Here is an 8155-nt window from a genome sequence, read left to right as displayed (position 1 = left end):
AACTTTAACGAAAATATTTTCAACTACACCCTTGGGATACTTAATAGAATGATCGGCTAACTGCAAAGTCATTTTGGTTGGTTGAAGTTTTGTTAGACCTAGTTGTTTATATAAATAAAAAGGGAGTAAGTTAACACTTCGCCGTGTCTAATAAAGCAGTTGTTATGAAGGTATCACCTAAGGTGCATTATACAGTAGGACGACCAGGGTCCTTGTACTTAACAATTCCGTTATGTTCAGATAAAGAGGGATATTGTTTCGTTAAGAATGCTTCGTGGGGTATGTTGGTTTTCCTCTTCTTGGTGCACAACTCTTTTAGAAACTTAGCGTGTCCAGGTAGACTTTTTATAGCTTCTAGAAAAGGTAGGTTTATAGTCAAATTTTTAAACACTTCCCTAATCTCATCAAAATTCTCGTCCTTTTTAGACACAATTAGTCTCTCGGGATACGGTGGTTTATCTTTATACCTAATATGAGGGGGAACATATTTGTTAACTGTTGCTATATCTTTTATCACTTTCCAACTAGGTTTCCATATTGGAACCTCTACAGGTGTAGGGTCTTCAATTTCTATGACAGTATTTGGTATGGTATCATTTATAGTTTGCGGGTGATCTTTAGGCATAGTCACTTGGTTATCAACTACTCTCCCTGAACGAAGGGTAGTGACTGCCTGTAGGTCCCCTTGGTTTATATTACCATTACACTAAATACTTTTAATTTTGAAGGCGGTGTTTGTTAACATAGGTTAGGCACTGCTTGACTTGGAAACACGCCGGTTTGGTTATTATTTTGGTTAGAAGACATGTCAATAACCTTTTGGCACAAAGACTGCATCATTTGCATCGTTTGTTTCATCATATTAGAGTTTTGATCATGTTGATCTTTCATCAAGTTGGAGTTTTGTTGCATAATTTGATTTTGTTTCTCCAACAAGGTCACTACTACTTTGTCTGTAGATGGTTGTATTGGAATTAAAGCTTGTTGAGCGTTCATGTCTTGATGTTGATAGTTCTGGGTTATGGGTACTAAACCTCTATTCTGGTCACCTAAGTTCCCTTGTCCTTGATGTTGAGTTAACTGGTTGAAATGTGATGGTTTTGGTGGTGTTTGTGCATAGACAAGAGGACAATAGAAGTCGGAATGCTCAAGACTACAACAGACATTACAATGAGTAGAGTTAATGTTCATGACTGGAGTGGGTTGTTGTTGAACAGAGATGGCATCTACCTTTTTAGTGAGGGCATCGATAAGAGTTTTAAGCTCGGGATCATGTTTAACCTCAAGAGAAGAAGGAGAGGAGCGGGAGGAATCGTTACCTCCCCAATTGTTGTTCTTCTTAGATTGATCTTCTAAGAATTTATAAGCCTCCAAGGCTCCTTTACTAAGAAAAGTACCCCCAGTCATGATATCTAGAACCTCCTTATGATAATGTGAAAGCCCCTTGAAGAAAGCACGAACAAGCGTGTCTTTCGCAAGATTATGATGCGGGCATTCAATGAGAAGATCAGTGAAACGATTCCAGGCCTCTAAAAAGGATTCATGAGGATTCTGGCTAAAGAAATGAATCTTGTGAAGCATTTCATCTGTCTTCAGTGGTGGGTAAAATTGTTCCATGAACAATTGAACAAGTTGAGCCCATGAATCCACAGAGTTTGGCGTTTGGGCAGTTAACCAAGACACTGCCTTATCGGCTAAGGTGAAAGGAAACACCCTAAGTTTAACTTGATCTGGACTTACGCTAGGATGATGGAATGTAGTGAGAACTTGGTCTATCCTACGCATGTGCTGGTAAGGCTTCTCGTGGTCTAAACCATAAAAAACCGGTAACAAGTTAAATATATTAGGGGGGATTCGAAAATCCCCCACTAGGTCTGCAAGAACGATGCACGACTTAGGGCTATCGTTTAGGGCTTTATAAAAATCAGAGAGAGGAGTCTCTTGTTCTTTAGCCATTGATGCAAGTGTAGTGTGTGAAATTCTAGATAGGCGTGTTGTATTTATTTCTACGAAAAACAAGCCTGATTATACTAGAATTAAAACTCCTCTGACAGAAGAGGCGAGGAGTGGAAGAAGGAGTATCTGAATGCCTCCTTGCAACGACGCCATTTGATAACCGTAAAAATAATAGAATCCTAAATATTAATGTTAACAACACTAATACGTAATCCTACCATTCTTACGTTTAAATCAATTATTTCCTACTCTCACATATATATTCATGCAATATATAGAGTACGGAATCGTTCCACTCTTAACTCTCAAGACTTAAACAAATTCAATTGAACAAACACAAAGAACAATGGTGAGAGTAATGTGTTATATGAAATATCTAATCTATGATTATACTACGGATTCAATTTATAATAACAAGATACAATAATTCAACTACATAAATACTAACTGGACTCTATGATAAGGAATTAGGGGGATTGATTCCGCCTTAACTCTACTTAATCTACTAACAAAGAACTGTCGCACTCCAAATTGAAATGTTATCGCATAACAATTGGTAAATCTAATCCCTAACTATTCATGGCAATCTCTACCAAGTAATAACTAGCATGTGAAGCATTAAACCCATTCTCATGGTGAACTAATTACTTCTAGAATTGAATAGATTATCAGGACGAATTCTAAGCTCACAAAATCAAGTTTTCATCAAGGCTTCCTCAACCCCTCTAATGGAGGGTTAGCCTAGAGTCATTAAACTATCATTTCTCATGGAATCTAAACAAGACATAATATAAAGATTTGAACTTTACTTGTTTAAACTCAATTCGAAACTCCTGTAATAATTGAATTAAACTAATAATGACAAATAAGAAAATCTAAGGATTTAAGCTAATAAATAAATGAAAATGAAACTAGATTATGGAGAACTAATTAACTTTATTTATCTAATGAATAGCAATAACAATAATTTAATACTGAATTTAAGGCAAGAATAAAAACTAATTAATTAATCTAAAACTAGATCTAGAACTAAGGTTTAATGGCTACTTTTCTTATCCTAACCTAATTTATTTTCTAACCTAACTATCTATATTTAACAAAGAGCTAAGCTTTGGTTTTTATATGTTCAGATGCAAAAATCGTGCATGGGCTTGGATCCATGTTCCGGGCCAGAGAATCAGGCCCAAAACCCAATACTTTCAGTCCAAAAAGGCCTCTTCAGTTGCAGTTGACTTCGACAGACTTTTCATCCACTTTTGCTCCTCTGACTGGGCTAAGGCTTAGACCATTGGAAAGCTCTTTCCGAGCCGGTCGTTTTGACGTAAGGTAGGCCCAATTCCGAGGTCTGAGTCCAAAGATATGGTCTTCGGAAATTCTGTTGACTTTGTGCACTGTTTCTGCCCGCGTGGACTTTGACTTTTCATCTTTTGACCAGGCTTTACAGAGGCTTTGTCTTCTTGAATCTTGGCCTTTAATCACAGAACTCCTTAGTAACCGACCTTTGCTCCTTTATCTCGCTAAAGTGGCACATTTCTGCACATAATGGACTTTGAAGCTTGAAATGCATAAAAACACGTAATCAGTATTAACTCTTACTTATTATTCACATAATTGGTCTAAAAGTACGATTGTTAAGGGCTTAAAACTACAGTTTTGGGCTCTTATCAAACCACCCCCAAACAGTATTTTGCTTGTCCTCAAGCAAATATGAGAAATTAGAATAAGTGACCAAAAATGGAGTTCTATCTACTCTCATTTCGCTGAGTGCGAATGCATTGACCATATGCAACAAGGCCTTAAACCACTAGGAATTCCCTAGTGGACGAGTTATAGCCTTGTGAGAGTTTTCCAGTGAAGGTACTCCCAAACTTCATCTATACTACAACGACTAAGAAATAAAATTATTGTTTCCTTATTTGTGTCCCAATTATCTATACATCTCACTAGCGATGAATACAGAATAATCATGTCGAAACCTAAGCTAATATATGCATAATAATCAATCATCTACGAATAAACATATATACAATGAGTAATGCTATGAAATGCTTAGCAGGTCCGTTTCTGAAAACTCGGAATAACGTCCTTAAGTAGGTCCTCACATAAAAGTCAAGACAAAAATCACTCTGATTTTTCCGCTCAAGTTTCGCTACTCCAGTGCGCAGTAGGCACACTTTACCTTACAATCTCAATGATAAACAAGGAAGCCGGAGTCGATCAAACACATCTGCCACTTACTATCACACTAACCCATTCCTAATTGAGCTAGAGGTCTTTATTAGGTGTTGCGGGGATTAGGAGATGGTTTAAGAAGGAAGGAAATGGATATTCAAAAGGACAAGTCTGAGATAATAGAGTCTTCATATTATATAACTTAGAGAAAACCTTGTTATTTTCTTTTGCTTCTATACTTTGTTTCCATCCTTAGCCATATTTTTTTTTTCTTTTCTTTGGCTTTTGACTCCCTTTTATTCTATTTTTGGAGTTTTTATTTATTTCTGTTTTTTTTTTTTCCTTGAATGGAAACTTCTTTTCTTTTCCCAAGCAACTAACTAATTTTTGTTTACACAGGTTTTTCTTCTTCTTTCTTCACTGCGTTCTATTCTCGACTTATTCTAGATTGGGTAAGTTGAATTTTTTTATTTTGTTTTATTTTTGTAACGGGGTAAAGGAATTGTGGTTTATGGAAGGCTAAAGAAAGGCTCGAGGGGCTTACTAGCGGAAAATAATTCATAGGTTTGAATTTCTCGGCTATATCGATCCAAAGAGGGCCTAAATTCTCGCTTAGGATATGGCATAGTGATCAAGCAAGTGGACGGTGATTTCTATCCGGATTTTACTTCTCCCTTGTGTCATTTCTCAAATGTTTATTTCATATAAGGCTTTTAGGCTATATTCTCACCGGATTTGTAGAATAAGTACTCTAGCCTAGATTTCAAACTTATCGCTAACAATCATAGATACTCGAGGTAATATATTTATAGATAGATGCAAAGATTATTACGTACATATTAACCTAAGTTTCTAACAATTATTCTGATGCAAAAGCTACGTGAGACTTCTTGATTGTTAAGAGCATAGAGAAAGAAAACAATACCAGTATTCCTAAGTGTATAGCAAAAACGTATTTATTTATATTTTTGAAATTTTTAACTTGAAAACAAATGCATATTATACATATCTTAGTTAGGTTAGAAAATAAATTCGGTTAGGATAAGAAAAGTAGCCATTAAACCTTAGTTTTTAGATCTAGATCTAGTTTTTTACATTCATTCAATTAGTTAGTTTAGAATCATATGTAGTTTTTAGAATAAAGTATTAGTTCTTCATTTCAATTTAGATTATTGCTTAAATTCTTATTTGGATTTAGTTGTCTTAAATTCATAATTAGTTATTCACAATCTTAGTTCTAAATTAGTTTTAATTTCAATTTAATTTAATTATGTCTTGTTCTTCTTATTGTTCTTGTGTTGGGAATGGTAGTATAGAAATTTCACATCAAATCATTACTCTCACCATTGTTCCTTTTGGGTTTGATTAGTTGAATTTGTTTAAGTCTTGAGGGTTTAAGAGTGGAACGAATCCTGACTCTCTTATATTATTTCGTTATTGAGAGTAGGAATATTGATATAAACACGTATTTACGTAAAATGATTATTTGTGTTTACGCATACGTTTAGACTTGGACACCTTCTTATTCAACTAAGTTGCATTGTAGAAAGTTTTGGAGCTTGATTCTGTTTGGTGGTGCATTCCATGTTAACTATTTATGGAAAGATCCACAATTGTTTAGATTATTGATATATGGGAAACTGCATGTAAATACATATATATCACTTTAAGTCTAGGGAATCTGACTTTAAAAGACCCATGTTTTAAAACAAATTTTTACAAACCTGTTTTCAAAAATTTGTTTGGGGGTGGGATGTTTGGTTTTTCCATGCTTGATCACTAAACTTCCTATTCTTATCCCCCTCCTCGCCCCTTTAAGAGTAGCTAGATTTCTCCTTGTTTGTTGTTTTGATGTTGTTTTTATTATTTTTAGTAGATAGGATGTTACGTTGTTAAATTTAAGAGTTAACTTTGAATTTGGTAGTTAAATGTTGTTTGAATTTCAATTTTGATATAATGTTGTTCTTTTCAAATTGTGCATGGATTTTATTGTTAATCCCACCTTCCCGAATTGTTTGGGGGTGGTATTATTTATTCTATCATGATTTGTAGAAGATCCTCCATTTTAGAGTTTGTTTTGGAGTGAAGGTTGAGAATATTGTCGTAATTGCCATACCTATGATTAGATGTGGTGGTAGGATGAAATCTAAGAGAGTTTAGAAGTTACTAGTCTAAATCCAGTATAAAAGATATTAGGGTTGTTATAGAATAAAGAATATGAGTTGTTTCCGCTTTTGGGTTCGAAATTTTATTGTGTCCGAAATTGCCTTAAAGCTTTTGGCAACCTACCCATTCGTTTTAACAATTCAAAACCTATAAAAACTTCATTCATTCTACACTCACAACCCACACTACACCTAACTTCCATCTCTCACCTTTCACTCCCACGTTTCCCGTTGTTTTTCACCATTTTCACAAATCAACACCTCGGAGCGCACCTGCGCCCCAGTGGAGCGCACCTGCGCCCTAGACAATTTCAGAAAGCTTACACTGAGCGCACCAGCCCCCAACTTGAGCGCGACTCGCGCCTAAACTCTATAACTCCAAAACCTCGGACGCCGACCAAGCCAGTAAGTGGAGTGCACCAGCGCCCCTGCCTTACGTGAACACGGAAAATTCCAGTTTTCGGGTTGTTCCCGGGTGATTTGCAGCTGTTCCGGCGTAGTTTTGAGATGACATCTCCTACAATAATACCAGAACAGTCTTTCGAAGATTGTTTCAAAGCACTACTTATAGTGCTTGGTTTCGCGATGTGATCACACACGTAGGCTGGGAACTGCTTATGGTTCTTGCTAGCATTTGTTCTTGGACTTGCCATGCCCGCTGAAATACAAGACCCATGATGCTATTGGGTAGATAATATGCATGTCTACACTTATGAATTTTTGCATAAGGCTTATGGGGCAGGCATTTTCCGTATCGAGGACCAAGGGGAATATAACGTCGCCCTTGGTAGCCTGTCCATGAACATAGGAACTGTTATGTTTTGGATCCTGCTAAACATTTTAGGGGAATGGCATTTTTTCTTCTGTGAATGATGCCACTTGCAGGGTCTTCCTTGCTTTAGCCACGGGACGTATGTGCCATGACCTTCCCAGAACCTTGATGTCTAGTTTAGCACGAGCCCATAGCATGAGGCATAAGTATCTTCTTATGCCTATTTTAGTTTGCCGTATTATGCTATATTTCTTCCCTATTTTTTGTGCCCATTTCACGGATTGGGTTGGGGTCGAAATTGTGAGACCCACCAATTCTATTATTCGATCTTTCCATGCAATGACTTGGCAAGGGTGGAGGATACAACCTCATCAGGTTGCACCTTACACCCCATCTGACCAAGTGGCGCTTAACAGGTTAGCATCCGTAGATGATAAATGGCGGCAAGCTTGGCAAATTATAATGGCATGGCAGGATGCGAAGGAACCTCACTTCTTTATAGAAGAGGAGGATGACGAGTAAACGCTGGAGTGGAGGTAAGTGTTTAGGTTCAGTTAGTGTCTGCTTATGTCCCAAGCAATTTAATTCTGGTAACCCCATAATGGATGGAACTCTTATAGAGTTGGGTCAGTTTTTTAATTTAATTCACGCATTTCCATGGTATTTTTCTACCCTCTTTATTTAAATGCTTTGAGGACAAAGCATGCTTCTTGTTTGGGGGCATAGAAACACGTGTAATTAAGGCATCTGTTAGGATATAGATATGTGTAATATGCATTTGTTTTCAAGTTAAAAATTTCAAAAATATAAATAAATAAGTTTATGCTATACACTTAGGAATATTGGTATTGTTTTCTTTCTCATGCTCTTATCAATCTAGAAGTCTCAATGAGCTTTTGCATCGAATAATTGTTAGAAACTTAGGTTAATATGTAGGTAATAATCTTGGCATCTATCTATAAATATATTACATGAGTATCTATGATTGTTAGCAGATGAAGTTTAAAATCTAGGCTAGAGTACTTATTCTACAAATCCTGAGAATATAGCCTAAAGCCTTATATGAAGCCAAACATTTGAAAAATGACAC

Source organism: Coptis chinensis, chromosome 2 (assembly GCF_015680905.1).
Source record: "Coptis chinensis isolate HL-2020 chromosome 2, ASM1568090v1, whole genome shotgun sequence".
NCBI lineage: Eukaryota > Viridiplantae > Streptophyta > Magnoliopsida > Ranunculales > Ranunculaceae > Coptis > Coptis chinensis.
This window is presented reverse-complemented; position numbering follows the sequence as displayed.